Source organism: Hippoglossus hippoglossus, chromosome 2 (genome assembly GCF_009819705.1).
Source record: "Hippoglossus hippoglossus isolate fHipHip1 chromosome 2, fHipHip1.pri, whole genome shotgun sequence".
Lineage (NCBI taxonomy): Eukaryota > Metazoa > Chordata > Actinopteri > Pleuronectiformes > Pleuronectidae > Hippoglossus > Hippoglossus hippoglossus.
Window position 1 is genome coordinate 20,842 of NC_047152.1, and position 15,376 is coordinate 36,217.

The window sequence follows — 15,376 nt, forward strand, 5'->3', positions numbered from 1 at the left end:
GTTAGATAGAGAAAGGGCAATTTGACACTAGCATATCAATGGGAGGTCCAGACTCTTTTCTACTCTCTGGAAGTAACACCCTCTTGCGAAAGGCAGAGACAGAGAGATTTACGACAAATGTGAACATAGATTTACTCAGAGAAGCGAACTATTAAGTAAGAGCAAACTGAGTTTAAGAAGGTTATAGAGGATGTTAATTAAAGAAAGGATAAAGTAAGTTGGTTGTATTGAGATAGTAAACAGTCTTAGTAGTTTTGATAGACTCATTGGCTAAAGAATTGTTAAAATATCAACTTTTGATTCTTATGTAACACTGATAAAACCAAAAACAAATTGAGTGGGAAGTTTTTGGAACTTTGGATTAAAAGGTGTAATACTACTGGAATAGAAAAGACATTTAATACTAATAAAATATTTTAAAAGAGGGTTAAAGGTTAATCGCAAACGATTTTCCATAGTGATAAATGACATTAGGAGTGTTGAACTCATTTCTGAATGTTGTAAATCTTTTGATAAAATTTATTAATATTTTTAGTTTTGTTGTAAACATTAATGATATTCCTGAGTTGAAACAGGTACCGACATGTTTGTGGACTGGGCACAAATATGTTTTGGGTCTGATCAAGGGAGCAGACCCAATAGAAAGAAATATCTGAATCCTCGTGTGGAATATGTAAAAATCGCCTGTTAACGCACTACTTTTTTCCTGTAAGGAAAAACAAAGGAAGCAGAGCTTCAAACAATGTTTTAGAGCTGCGACAACTGCTGAGAGAGCTGTGATATTTGATGTGTGATATGTGACGCTGTGATATATGACTTTACTGGTACCATATGCTGTTAACCACCCACCTTTTAACAACCAGGTGGCTCAGATGTGGGACAGTATTGCCTTAGATGATAGACATCACTATTTAGAGATGCAATGTTTTTTTAACTATGCGACTCTCTTCCCTACATCAGTAGGGATAGCCACATGATTGCGTAGCAGTTTTCTTAACTAAAAAAAAAAGTTTTTTCTGCTAGATTTAGATTAGATTTAAAAGATAAACAGCTGATTATGCAGAAGTGGAGTTGTTTGGTGATAAGTTTCAGCATCAAAGGATGCAGCAACTGAGATAACCACGACTTTGTGTGATACAATGGAGGCTAAACCACTCCCATCACATTATTATGCATTGACTAAAGAATGCAAATATGCTAGTGACAAGAGTGTCAAGATCAACACTAATAGCAGGTTTGCATGGGGGTGGCATGTGATTTTGGCAGAGTTGACTGAATAGGAGATTCATGAACCTATTTCACTTCACACTTTCATCTTTGTTCTGATAGATGCTGTGTTATCATGCAAACTGTATGCAGTCTGCAAATATGGAGTGCATATTAAAGATTTTTAATTATTAACACTTAATGTAGATTATAGGAGCTGTAGGCAAGGGTCAATCGCAATTAAATACATTTTACAGATTTTAAGAATACAGATTTAATTTAATAAGTTTAAGGAGTAAGCTGTTTGGTGGATAACAGTTTGTTTGGTGGCTGACTTTTGGTGTGGGTCACATGGATGATATTGTTTAACCTACGTATGTTTCTTCATTAGGTAGAATTGACACATGACTGGTGTCAATGTGTCAAAAGGGAGGCATTCCCTATGTAAGAAATTAGATATAGATATATTGGGTGTACAAAAAGAACACTCTAAACAATACTCAATACAACTTTTTTTTATCAGAGTCGCATCCAGATTCCACATATGACAATCCACCACCAAACAAACAGTTTGATCATTTATAGAGGGATTTGATATAGATTAAATTGAATTAAGTAAGTTAGTGTTGTGTTCTTTTATCCCGAGGTATGAGAAGAGTCGGTCTCTGTTTGGTTAAAAAAGTATTTATTCAGAAGCAATGAAAAGGTACAGCATAGCTATGTGCACATAGCTATGGGCACTCAATACACAGCCTCAGCTAAGTCAGTAGCACGGGGTAGTCAAGAGTCGCCCCGAACGGACGACAGGTGCAATATTTATAATAGTAGGTAGAACTTCATTGGTCAATAACGAGGGGGAGTCACCGGGGTTCAGCTCTGGCTCTCCCTTGCTGGTGCACAGGCGTGGTCCCAGCATCTTGGAACTGGAATCCACCAATGATGAGCCGCTCCCAGGTTCGTCCCTCCTTTGATAGTAGCTGGGCAAATCTTCACATTCTGACAGTGTTAAGTTTTGTGTATTAAAAACAAGCCTTTATCCGGCTGAAGCTTTGTGAGTCTTCAGTAGTTTTGCAGATACAGTGTTGTTCATTGGAGTGAGAAACATTGGGTTTCTGCTTTATTGGCTGTATGTTCTGTGTGTGTAAGCATGCGTATTTATCAGACAAGACAACACCTTTCCTATCTGGCCTTCAGAAGCTGGGGCAGCTGCTTGATTTCTTTCTAAGGCATAGGTCACAGTGTCTTAATGAGCACAGTGCATTCATGTATGTGTGATGTTGAATAAAGCTAAAGGAATACTAAAAAAGGTGCCAGTCGGTAACATTGATGCTTCTAGAACACCAGGAGGACGGCATTGAACCCACCTCTCTGTGAGATGAGTTACCTTTTTTAGTCAGACACTTTACTGGAGTAAATATAGGGGGCAGCGTGTTGTTTGGCGCCGGGGGAAAGAGATGACTGAGAGTAGAACATTTGGCGGGACTGGCTTCCATGTGTAAGCCATACATGCAATCAAAACCGGGTCGATCCGAGTCTATCAGTAGGGGGGCCGGGGTGGTGGTTAAGGAGGGCTGGGGCTGACTGCAGACTATAAAATTAGTGAGGTTTTGGGAACGGGCAGTAAAGTGGACCCATTTTAGCCATATGTTTTCATCAGTGTATCCAGTCTCTATTTCTACCACATCTTCAACGGTACTGGCGTCGTAATATTGTACCGCAGGGGAGCTGGGTGGGGATGGTAGTGGTGAGGTGGATTCAGGGGGAGAGTTTGTGGAGCTAGTAGTAGAGTTATCAGACGGGGAAGGGGAAGGCTGAGTTCTAGGAGAGGAGGAACGGACGTCTACCCTAACGATGCCCATGGGGTCAGCTCCTGTCATGTCCACTCCTAAAACAAAATAATAAGGACTTGTCAGTGCGGCCCTTTTAGTCAATTTGTTATAGTGGAGATGTTTAAGAGTCATTAAGAGACTATTGTCGGGGGAGCAGGCAGACGTGATCCTCCGGGTGAGGGTGATGTTTCTTTGGAGCTGTCCTAAGGGGGTTTGTGCATTGTATCTGTGGGTGTAACCTCTGGGGCCTGTGTTCCACAAAACGTGTTATCAAAGGTTTATCATTTTGCATTCATCTCTAAACCATTGTTGTTTTTTATATGTGATATCAGGAACCATATTAACATGTGATGTACAATGCAGAAAAGTATTTTTTCATTTCTAAGCATGTGATTGCTTCTAATATCAATGTGTGTGTGTGTCAGTGACATTTGGTGTGTCACTTTCATGTATGTGTGGTGTGGGTGCGATACCATGTATCTCAGGTGTCGAATGAATCAGTTTCTACCGCTCTCTCCTGGCCCCCCCCCCCCCTCAAATCTGCCTGAGCAGCTGCACCTCGTTCCTCTGGACACTCCCTCGCCCAATGTCCCCTCTTTCCACACCTGTAGCAGGTGTCTGCTGTTCTGTTCGTGGAGGAATACAGGGCGGAGGTGAACGGCTGGGGCTGAAGCCACTTCAGGTCTCTGAAGAGGGGCACAGTCGAGATCGTGGTCCACTCTGACACACTGAGGCACTGTAGGATACAAAGAAAACTTTTTCTGTGCAGATTTATCTGTTCGTTCACATTCATTGGCCATTTTATCACATTCATTCCCTTGGGTAGCACACTGCATTTGTAATGACAAAGAAACAGTTGCAGGCGTATGCTTTTTATGTAGATGCCATGAAGAGATGTGTGTGTGTGTGAAGAGTTGAACTGTGTGTGTGTGTGTGTGTGTGTGTGTGTGTGTGTGTGTGTGAACTATGTGTTGTGAGAACTACGTGTGTGGACTGAGTGAATATTAAAATCCCAGGAGATAAGACACAGACACATGCTGAAGGCCTGCTCAAGGTCTTGTTGGGGGAGACGAGCACAGTCTCAGATTTGTGGCTCTGATGTCATTTTGGCAGTTTACACAAGCAGAAATAGTATGCATAAGCAGAGATAATATTTATTGTGGTATAATGGTAAAATGTTTCCATTACATTCCTCCCTTTTGATCATAAAATGATCACAACATCAGATACAGAATTTACTTGCAAAATGTCAGCACATATTATATCTAAGGGTGAAAATCTCAAGTAAAATTCTTAAGTAGTCTTTATCTTCCAATTCTAAAAATAAAGAAAATTAAATAAATAAAGAATTTCTGTGTGGAAATTGCTTCTTCACTCCAAATTCGATCTCTATTCAGTTAAGGATATATAATTTCACAATACCAATTTTGCTTGGATCTGTGTAACAGTGCAAGGAACCCTCTAATTTTGTGCACTATAAAAAATATTATGGTTGGCGGTTTCGATAGCAAATTTTGTTGGATTATATATTGTCATAACTCTAAAAACATTTTAGGAAAAATTATCTGCGTGTTTCTCTTTGCTCATATGGAACTCAGAGGTGCTAGGTCTTAGTCAAGTCTTTGTTCTTCTGCGTCTATCAAGTCTTTGTTCTTTGTCAGTCTTTTTTATCTCTGTCAGTCTTATTCGTAACATGTTATGGCCTCGGCGTCTTTTAATTTGTGCCCGATTCAAGCAACGGTGTGTCTGGCTAGTTAAGCTCCTCACTCGTCAGTGCAGGCAGCCCCTTCCTCCAGGTTCACAACCTAATCCCAGATTAGGTTGCACGGATGCAATCTATTGCATGAATCGTCTGTCTTTTCTATTTTCGTGTTCATTTTTCCCAATTCTGCTACTATTAGAGACAGCAGGTCTTTTTTATCATGGTCAGATCTTAATTTCTCTAGTCTCTTTTTTATTTTTTTTCGTTGTTTTTCCGCTGTTTGGTTGACTATGGCAGTCACCACTGCGGTCCATTTTGCATCAAAAGTAGCCATTTTAACAGTTCTTACGCTATGACACGTGAATATCTTCCAGACAAGGGGTCGCAATGCCCGTCTGAGGGAACCAGTTTTGGAAGCTTCTACAGGAAATCCTGCGCCAAAACTGTCGGGGTTTCCCCGGTTCTTACTCAAACTTCTCCTTGTTCTGGATAAAAATATTCACCATACTATACCACCCTCATTTTCCCACACAACTGTGACTGCGACACTCTGTGCGTCTGCAAATGGTTGCTTAGTCCACAGGAAACCACCCCACACTGTTCAACATTTACCACAATTTTTCAGGACTTTAACCTCTTATTTTGGCAGGACTTTAACCTGTTTATCATTCACTCAGAGGACTTTAACCTCTTTTGGCAGGACTTTAACCTGTTTATCATTCACTCAGAGGACTTTAACCTCTTTTGGCAGGACTTTAACCTGTTTATCATTCACTCAGAGGACTTTAACCTCTTTATCATTCACTCAGAGGACTTTAACCTCTTTTGGCAGGACTTTAACCTGTTTATCATTCACTCAGAGGACTTTAACCTCTTTAGGACTTTAACCTGTTTATCATTCACTCAGAGGACTTTAACCTGTTTATCATTCACTCACAGGACTTTAACCTCTTTTGGCAGGACTTTAACCTGTTTATCATTCACTCAGAGGACTTTAACCTGTTTATCATTCACTCAGAGGACTTTAACCTGTTTATCATTCACTCAGAGGACTTTAACCTGTTTATCATTCACTCAGAGGACTTTAACCTGTTTATCATTCACTCAGAGGACTTTAACCTCTTTCTTTTTTTTTTTGTCTGATATTACACTTTTAGAATTAAATTTGTTTTATGAGATCAATGCCGGAGTCGGATCTTCAATTAATTGTTCTTATCCAATATGCAGTTGTTTTATTATAAAAGGTCGCTGCTTAGCTTTTAGTTGACCGCCGTCTGCATTGGAGAAACCACTCCTTTGTCGATCTCTTTTTCCTTCCCCTCTCTCGGGTTTTATCAATTGACTTCCTCTATCACGTCGGAGTCACCAAATTGTTGGCGGAGCAACGTTGATCACCTTATTCTGTTCTCAATTCTCCAGTCCGCCGTGTTCGTTTGATTAGAGGGAAGTCACACACATACAATGTAGTTATCAGACAAAAATGTTTTATTATAAATCATGATACTTACAGAGTCTCTGGGCTCAGTTCCTCCGTTCACCAACCCCGAGGATGGATCATGAGGAAATCAGCCCCGGACAACATCGTCCGCTGATTTTTATACACATACAATCTGGGTGGAACCTATATCTCCTGTCCCACAGCCTTGGGCTGTGAGTTATGTTTTCGTCAGTATTGCCCTGCTCAGTCACATGTTCCTCAGTACTTTTCTACTTATGAGGCATGAATATCTAACAATATACAGTATAAATCGAAGCCCAAGTACATTTTGTGGCAGCACACAACATTTCACATTTCATTATGGGACCAAGGCTGTTACGACCCCGCCCAGGAGAAAACCCAGTCACATGATACATGAGTCCGCCCTTTCCCAGCTCCCAAGAAGAACCAGCAACAAACAATTTACAGCCCCTTTATGTTTATTAACTCTTTTGCTTCAGGGCGGGCTAACAGCAAAACAATAAATGAAAACAACCCTAAGGCAAACAACCTAAACTTCCCTACTCAAATTAAAGAAACAAAAGACATGGTACTAACCTAACTCCTCAACCAAAAACAGGAGAAAACATGGCTTAAACAAAAATGCTACCCACCCCTACCAAAACCGGGCTGGTACACAAAGAACAGTTTTTAAAACGCTTCACAAGGTGATTCCGGCTGGAGGTCTGGCTGGCAGTGGCAAAAGGAGAGACCGCAAGAGCTGGGAGAAGCCTTCCTCTTATCCTTCAAGCTTGGAGGCTGGAACCAATCAGCTCCCTGGAAACACACCTACACACTCGTGGAGCCAGACACACCTGAAACACATCACACCCAAGCATCACAGCAGAGAGGGAGAGAGAGAGAGAAAGGGAGAGAGAGAGAGATCCACACCACAGGCACAGTAGATAACAACACGTTCACCAAAGAACTTGACAACTGACGATGATCCCATGACAATCTCCACCTTGTCCTTCTCTCTGGATCCAGGGAACTACTGCAATCACACAACTTTCTTCAACTTTAGAAAAATTTGAATTTACTGCACTTCACCTTGCTATCTATATAAATATTTTTGTGGCATGTAATGCATGCGCACAATATCAAATACACCGTGTACAATGTATATTTATTGATGGTTTAACAGGATAATCTATTGAAAAAGGACGAGGAAACATACACAGATATACAGTATAAATCGAAGCCCGAGTACATTTTGTGGCAGCACAGAACATTTCACATTCCGTTATGGGACCAAGGCCATACAACACCTCAAGTCTTTTTGGGGCTTTTTCTTTTTAACGTAGGCTCGCATGCCATCTTGTCGTCTCTACAATGAGCAGTAGGCAGCTCTCGTACAAGTAAGTTTGCAAAATATCCTTTTTAAAAAAAAACTAATTGTAGTCGCATGCATGATAAACAAGTATTCACAGTTTGGATCAGTTGCCTCCTCTTTGACCTTTCACCTGCACTATGTACTTTGGTCCTAAATAAAAACGGCTCTGACGCAGATCAACTGCAGAACCTTGCTAGAAATCTCAAAGCGAACCAGTAAACCAGGGACATTGTGTGACTTGCACCAGAAAACAGCCATTTTCCAGCTCCAGTGTTCCATCAATCTGTCTTTTTAGATTTTACATACACAAATTCACCTCCAAACTACTCAGAGCAGCAGCTTGAAATCTCTTTGGACAAACTGGTTCCAAGACTTGAATTCGTGACATCACCAAACATTTCATTGTATGGAGACATCTTCTGAGTGTTCGGGTTTTCTTTTATGAATTCACTTCTTGAATGCAAACTTTGTTGCTAGCCTGCAACAATCTAGGTTCTTTCAAATCACCGGTAAACAAGGTTCAGAAATTCATATGAAAAATGAGGAGTCACTTCACGTCTTGTGTGAACACATTTTCAGAAAGATGCTAAAAGCCCCTCAAAGGTCGGCGGAGAACCAAAAAAATAAAGAGCCAACTGCTAAATCTGTGCCACTGTTTTTCAATCAGTGTCGATGGGTTTGGTTTTCTTTCAAAACAGTAGAAGGGATTGTGAATTTGTGATTTGGAAACAGTACAGATTTACATGTGGTTCAACTATGGGCCACTTGAACGTGGAATCAACTGGAGCCCTATATTAATCAGGGTTGAGGTCAATCCTGTTTCCACAAAGTAAATTGCATGTGCAATGCAGCAACAATCCAAGTACAATACATTCAGTACTTAGTCATATATCAGACTTTCCAAATTTTCTTTTCAAAGTTAAATTGATCCCAACTCTGACAGTCAGTGACTCTTGTACATACCAAAAAACAGTTTTTTCTCTTCCTGTATTCTTGTACATGCACAAATTACAGATTTACATTATCGTCTGTGAACTGGTAACAGCAGAGATACTTCTATCCACAAAACTATTATACACTGACGGTTGTCCATAATCGAGCAAGCAGCGCAGAAAATAAACAGTCTGGCCAACCTCGTCCTGTCCACTCCCCATCGCTGTCAAACATAAATGCACATTCACACACATTCGTGTATATATAGCACTGGCCTTCCCCCTCTATTCCTACATCACTCTCAAAGCAAGAATGGGCGTGTTACATTCTGATGGAGAAATGACAACCATGGCTCATTATCCTCTCCCTTGTTGGGCCATGGTTCTTTGTGAAACCACACTTCGGCCTACATGTTCAGTCAAGAGCCTGAAGCCGCATGTTCCTCCAAGACTCAGTCTCCCAGGGGGCACAGAGGGTGAAACCCCCCCCCCCCCCCCCAGGGAGACAGGTTTCAACTCCCATTGGTCACTCTGGACCCCATGACCTGTGAGGTCACCGGGCCAATATAAAGCCAGGTTGATCCAACTCTTCTGTCTTTTTCTACACTCCCTCCAAGGAGAGAAGGCTGCGAGCCTCGTCCTGCCTCTTCCTACAATCCTTCTACAGGAGGGAAGGCTGTGGAGCCTCTTCTCCAGCTCACATCTTCTCTTCCCATCCAACTCTTCGAGAGGAGCACAAAGGTGCAGCTTCCAGCTCATCTCACCAAGGAAACCTCCTCGCCCTCCAAGCTCTACCAACGTCCTAGCAGCGACTCGATGTCCTGCTTGCAAACTTCAGCCAGCAACTGAGCTACACCGCTCAACCGAAACCAGCAAGACGACACAAAACTGTGAACTGCACAGCAACTTCCGTTTTCCCCTTTCCACGGACTGGTAACACAACTGGGCTTAATAATTATACTAGGCTAAGCAAGACTGTTTATTCGATTCTGTGTGAGGTTTATAAGTTTGATTTGTGGTGTTGTGATATTTTGGGTACAAGTTATTGAGAAAGTAATGTTAGTCTGTTATGCTCTTCACAGTCTTTCGTTGCATCCAATCTAGTAACTTTCTCTAATTTGGCACACACACAGACACACGCATAACTCTTCACCTCATTATCTCTACAGGTCGTAAACATTCCAATAGGTGGGGGAAGGGTGTTATCTCTTTGGCCAGCCACCATTTGGAAAGCACGCTGACTCACACAGACACACACACATACCTATCTTTGTTTAGCAATTAGGCCGTTAGTAATTTGTGTTTTTATACTTTATTATATTCATAATAAATGTTTTTCTTTCACAAATGTTTTTTCATTAATGTTGCATAAGTGAATTTCGCCAACCTCTACACTGTCAAGAACCCCATATCTTTCAACTTAGCTAACTATCTATATGGTAATTTTGGTTATAGTTATTAATTTAATTGTTAATCAGAGTTCCAAGATTTGTAGTTAGAACCTTAATCAATGAGACTTAATCAATAAATTGGCTATCTGTTCCCGTCCTTTGAAGGGTGGTGCCCCGAGGTAACTTTAATCAATTAAAGTTATTATTTAATATTAATAATAAAATATTAATATTTAATATTTTTATCTTGATAACCAAATTTATTGAATGCTGAAAGGCACACCATTTTATGGTATCACGTTTGATGCATTATGGCACAACACCCTGAAGAATGGAACTGATACATTCAATGCTAGCGTGTGTGCTTGTAAGTCAGCGTTCAGAATCGGTGAAATCCCTTTGCATGACTTGCTGCTGAACGGCAGAGCGTACAATACATATGCAGAATTGAACGTACGCACAGTTTCCAGAATGGAACTTCAACGTGGATGTTTGAGGAGAAACTCTTTTTGTGCTTCCTCTTTCTCTAAATCTACGTATCAAATTACGAAAACAAATACAAATAGGATATTTCAGTGACTCTTCTTTTGTCGAGGAAAAGATGTCAAATAGCACACAGAAGGCGGCGACGTCCTCCCCTTTAAATGAACGGGTTTGTGTAAAGGTTCCCCAGATCAATGATAAAGTCAATAGCAAGTATGGCTGATCATTGCATGCATTAAGAATGCATAGGGTACCGGTCAAACGTACGTACATTAGTTGGGCTAATGACATTTTTAGAAATTGTTCACGCTTATCTGACCTCCTGTGTTGTATAAAGTTTTTTGGTGATTACAAAAATCTTGGCATCGACTGTTTTCATCGTTCGTTTGGTTTCTTTTTTTGCAAACACTGTCATTTATTCAATTGCTGGCTTTGTATCTGTCTATTTACACGTTACTGAGAGGGAGAGTGTTGGGAAATGGCCCAAACAGTACAAACAAGGCATCTAGTAAATCTAAAACACTAGTATTCTAGTAGTATGATTCTCCTCCGCCCCCCACCGACACAAACACACACAATTGTGATGGAAATCTGGAAATACAAGAGGCTGGAACACCAAATTTGTCTTTGTGTATTTTAATAGGTGCTTTCTGCAGAAAGGATCGTCACAGGGATCTCAGAGTGAAGATGCAGGACAGTCAAATGCAAGGATCTTATATAGGAGGCTATCTCTCTAAACCAGTTCAGACTGGTTCTGTAGGTGCAGGTTGAGAGAGGAATCTAAACACAGGGAACTGATTTACATATGTTTCCTTTGGAGATAAGCAGACATACATTCAGTTCTTTGGAGAGTAAATAAGTGATAAAAAGGGTCTGACAGTTTTCAGGTCATACACAGTTCAGACCATAAACAGTTCAGGTCATAAAGTATTTGGACAGGTTGCATATGTATGTAGATACAGGTCATAAAAATCTTTAGACAGGGCTGCAAAAACTTACTTTTTTTTTACATTACATTTAGCTGATGCTTTTATCCAAAGCGACTCACAATAAGTGCATTCAACCATGAGGGTACAAACCCAGAACAACAAGAATCAAGAAAGTACAATTTCTTCAAAAAAGCAAAACTACAAAGTGCTATAAGTAAGTGCCATTTAAGTGCTACTAAATTGTTAGTTTTAAATTTTTTTATTCAAGGTATAGTCGGAAGAGGTGTGTTTTTAGTTTGCGGCGGAAGATGTGTAAACTTTCTGATGTCCGGATGTCCATGGGGAGCTCATTCCACCATTTAGGAGCCAGTACAGCAAACAGTCGTGATTTTGATGAGTGTTTAGCTCGCAGTGAGGGAGCAACAAGCCGATTGGCAGAAGCAGAGCGGAGTGAACTGGCTGGGGTTTAACGTTTGACCATGTCCTGGATGTAGACTGGACCCGATCCGTTCGCAGCACGGTACGCAAGTACCAATGTTTTCAAATGGATGCGGGCAGCCACCGGTAACCAGTGAAGGGAGCGGAGGAGCGGAGTAGTGCGAGTGAATTTAGGTAGGTTAAAGACCAGTCGAGCTGCTGCATTCTGAATGAGCTGCAGAGGTCGGATGGCACTAGCAGGTAGACCTGCCAGGAGGGAGTTACAATAGTCTAGGCGTGAGATGACCAGGGCCTGGACCACATCCACTGAGAGATGTCAGTCAGGCAGGCAGAGATTCGTGCTGCTACCTGTGTTTCAGATTGGGGAAAAGAGAGGATTAGTTGGGTGCATAGCTATGGTAGGAAAAGCCATGTGAGTGAATGACAGAGCCGAGAGAGTTGGTGTACAGAGGGAAGAGGAGGGGACCCAGGACGGAACCTTGAGGGACCCCAGTAGTGAGAGGACAAGGTTCAGACACAGATCCTCTCCAAGTTACCCGGTAAGTGCGGCCATTGAGGTAGGATGAGAGCAGGGAGAGAGCAGAGCCAGGGATAATAAGGATCTGGTGGTTCACTGTGTCAATTGCAGCAGAGAGGTCTAGAAGGATAAGGACAGAGGAGAGAGAGGCTGCTCTAGCAAGGAGGGCAGTCTCAGTTGAGTGGTCTGCCTTGAAACCAGACTGGTGAGGGTCGAGAAAGGTATTGTGGTGAAGATAGGAGGAGAGTTGATTAAAGATAGCGCGCTCGAGAGTTTTGGAAAGAAAGGGAAGAAGAGAGACGGGTCTGTAGTTATTTACTTCAGACGGGCCGAGGGTGGGTTTCTTCAGGAGAGGGTTTACTCTTGCCTCCTTCATAGAGTTAGGGAAACAGCCAGTTGACAGGGAAGTGTTGATAAGATGGGTGAGAAAAGGAAGAAGGTCAGGAGCGATAGACTGAGAATGTGAGATGGGAAGGGGGCAGGTGGTCGGGTGGGCGGAGGTTACCAAGGTAAGAACTTGAGTGGGAGACGGGGGTGAAAGAGGAAAGCGAAGGGGATGAAGATGATATAGTGGCATCCGATCTTGATGGTGGATCATGATCTTGCTGGCTGCTGACCATAGACTATGATTGCAGCAGGACTGCTCGATACATAGTATTTCTCCTCAGACACTTGACCATTAATGACATTAATCCACCAATTCACTGACCTTCAGTTATGCTTCAAAATGTTTAACCATTATCAGTGCTGCTAAAACCTTTATCTTGATGTTCTCCTTTACACTTGACATCCATTGCACTTCTGTCCATCCTGGGAGACAGATCCCTCACATGTGGCTCTCTGAGGTTTCTACGTTCTTTTTACCCTGTTAAAAGGGTTTTTTAGTAGTTTTTCCTTACTCTTGTTGAGGGTTAAGGGCAGAGGATGTCACACCATGTTAAAGCCCTATGAGACAAATTGTGGGCTATACAAATACAATTTGATTGATTGATTGATTGATGAAGTTGATGGAAATGTAGTTATAGAAGGAGGATTCGAAAATGAGGAGCATATATCTATCTTTTTTGTAAAGTAGTTGACAAAGTGGCTTGGTAGAAGGGAGGAAGGAGGAGGGGGACTGGGGGGGGGGGGGGGGGGGGGGTCAAGGAGGTTGGAAAAGATGGAGGGGAAGGACTGAGTGAGAGACTACAACTACAAAATACTTTTCAACCACACCTAGTTCATTTTTCTACTACACACCTCAGATCTACTGACTCTGTTGCAGATACTTTAAGATGGACACAAAATCAAGCAGGTTGGAAGTGCTGACTTCACACACACACTACTTAATCCATTAACTAGAGTTTGCACCGAGGAAGAGGTCAAGGTTCAATAGTGGCTACCACCAATATCAATTACACCATCCAACTACTGGACTCATCTCCCACATTGTGGCAAGCGCTTTACACATTAGCTGCTACACAAACAACATCAACAATCACTGATGGAGGAACATTTGACATTACATTCAACACTTCATTTGAAGCTCATCGCATGTGCCACTTTTACTCACTGAGGGCCTGATGTACTACATCCCAAATAAAGACTGCAAAATTGCACGTACATTACAACAGACTGCACATTGGTTGTGGAACATTTAGCAAGTGTAAATGATAACACGTGCACAACAACAGAGTGAGCACAAAGCGTTGGTGGAAGAGCCAAGCAAACATGTTGTTGAGCTACAGCAACTAAATACACTCAAACAAACACAATATGGGATCATATCTGTGACAAAGTAATACTGTGGCTCAAACAGAGAAACCTACAGATGAAAGAAAGACAAGGAGGAAGAAGACAACACCAAAAGAACAGAACTCATAATTAAACTGCTGCACGTTTGTTTGCACAAGTTTTTACACACACAGCCTTTAGTAGATCAGGCCACAATCCAGTGTGGGGGCTTAGAAGAGACACACACACACACAAGGAGGAAACTTCATCATAAATACAACACAAGTTAGGAGAATGTGCAATTCAAACTGGACAAACTTTGGTACAACCTCCATCCTCATCACATGAGCTGTCACTTTCCTGCTGGAATCACTCTCACAGGTGTGAGGGGGCAGGGTTTAGACAACAAAGAGAGCCAAATCGTTTGGGCCAGGACGACGCTTTAGAAGTGAGGAGGAGGAGGAACAGGGACAACAACATACATTTGGTTCTTTTTAATGCCGACACCTTACCGACAACAAATTACAGAGGACAGTGTGAGTGAAGCACCGCAACCGCTGAGCACGAGGTTTGATTTTAGTTGTCAAATCTTTGTTTTCACCTGTTCCTCAGCCATCCTGGTGACTTGCATGCTTTTTTTCCACTTTGGGGTTTTGCTATGCCATGCATTTCTGGAGTTAGATTTTTACCTTACTCAAGGGACGACCTACACCAATTTTCTCTTTGTGGACATTTAAGTTGACGTTCAGGATTTTCTCGGACCTTAAGTCTGGGGGAGGTTCTTAATCTATCTGCGTCGCCATACCTGGACTTTCCGTTTAATACTTAGCCGGGTTTCAAATCACATGACCAGGTCCAGATAAAGACTGTCACAATGGCTCCTGAATTATTACAAGAACTACACTGAAACCTTTCATCTCCTTTGAGACCGCATACCAACAGAGGAGTTTTGTGGGTCGTTTTAGACAACTAACCTTTGACTCTTTTCCCAGTTGTGGATTGATGCCAATTTCAGCAGCGACGCTGCCTCTGACCTGGAAGCGGGGAAGAAGCATCGTCACATTTAGTGCGACAATCAAAGAAGATGATAATCGACAAGATTCAGTATTTGTAAATTGACAAACATGTCTTTTATGATTACACATAAATACTATCTGATAAGTAGTCAAATAAAGTGAATTTCAGGTGCTGTGAAAAACCAGATCATTACAGTCTGTGCTTCATTTACCGTGTCAACTGTTTCTCTGTGATATTATTACATCTCAAATTCACAACGTAAAGACTTTGGATGTAGTGAATGTTTGGATTTGGTACAATTTCATGCAAATAACACTGAAATGATTTCGACTTTGGGTGTTAGCTTTCTCCTCTAGGATTTGGTTACATTCTTAACAGTTTAGTAAACAAACTTATTGGGATCAAGATT

The 15,376-nt window shown here is 41.6% G+C and overlaps 1 long non-coding RNA gene across 1 annotated transcript in view; it reads left to right on the plus strand.

Annotated features, from left to right (window-relative positions):
• Nucleotides 1-3,706: 3,706 nt before the first annotated feature.
• Nucleotides 3,707-15,376, plus strand: part of LOC117776317 — a 31,228-nt gene continuing 19,558 nt past the window's right edge. The window contains exons 1-2 of the long non-coding RNA XR_004616424.1: nucleotides 3,707-3,717; nucleotides 12,055-12,058. This is a non-coding gene — a long non-coding RNA (uncharacterized LOC117776317). The remainder of the gene's footprint in view (nucleotides 3,718-12,054; nucleotides 12,059-15,376) is intronic.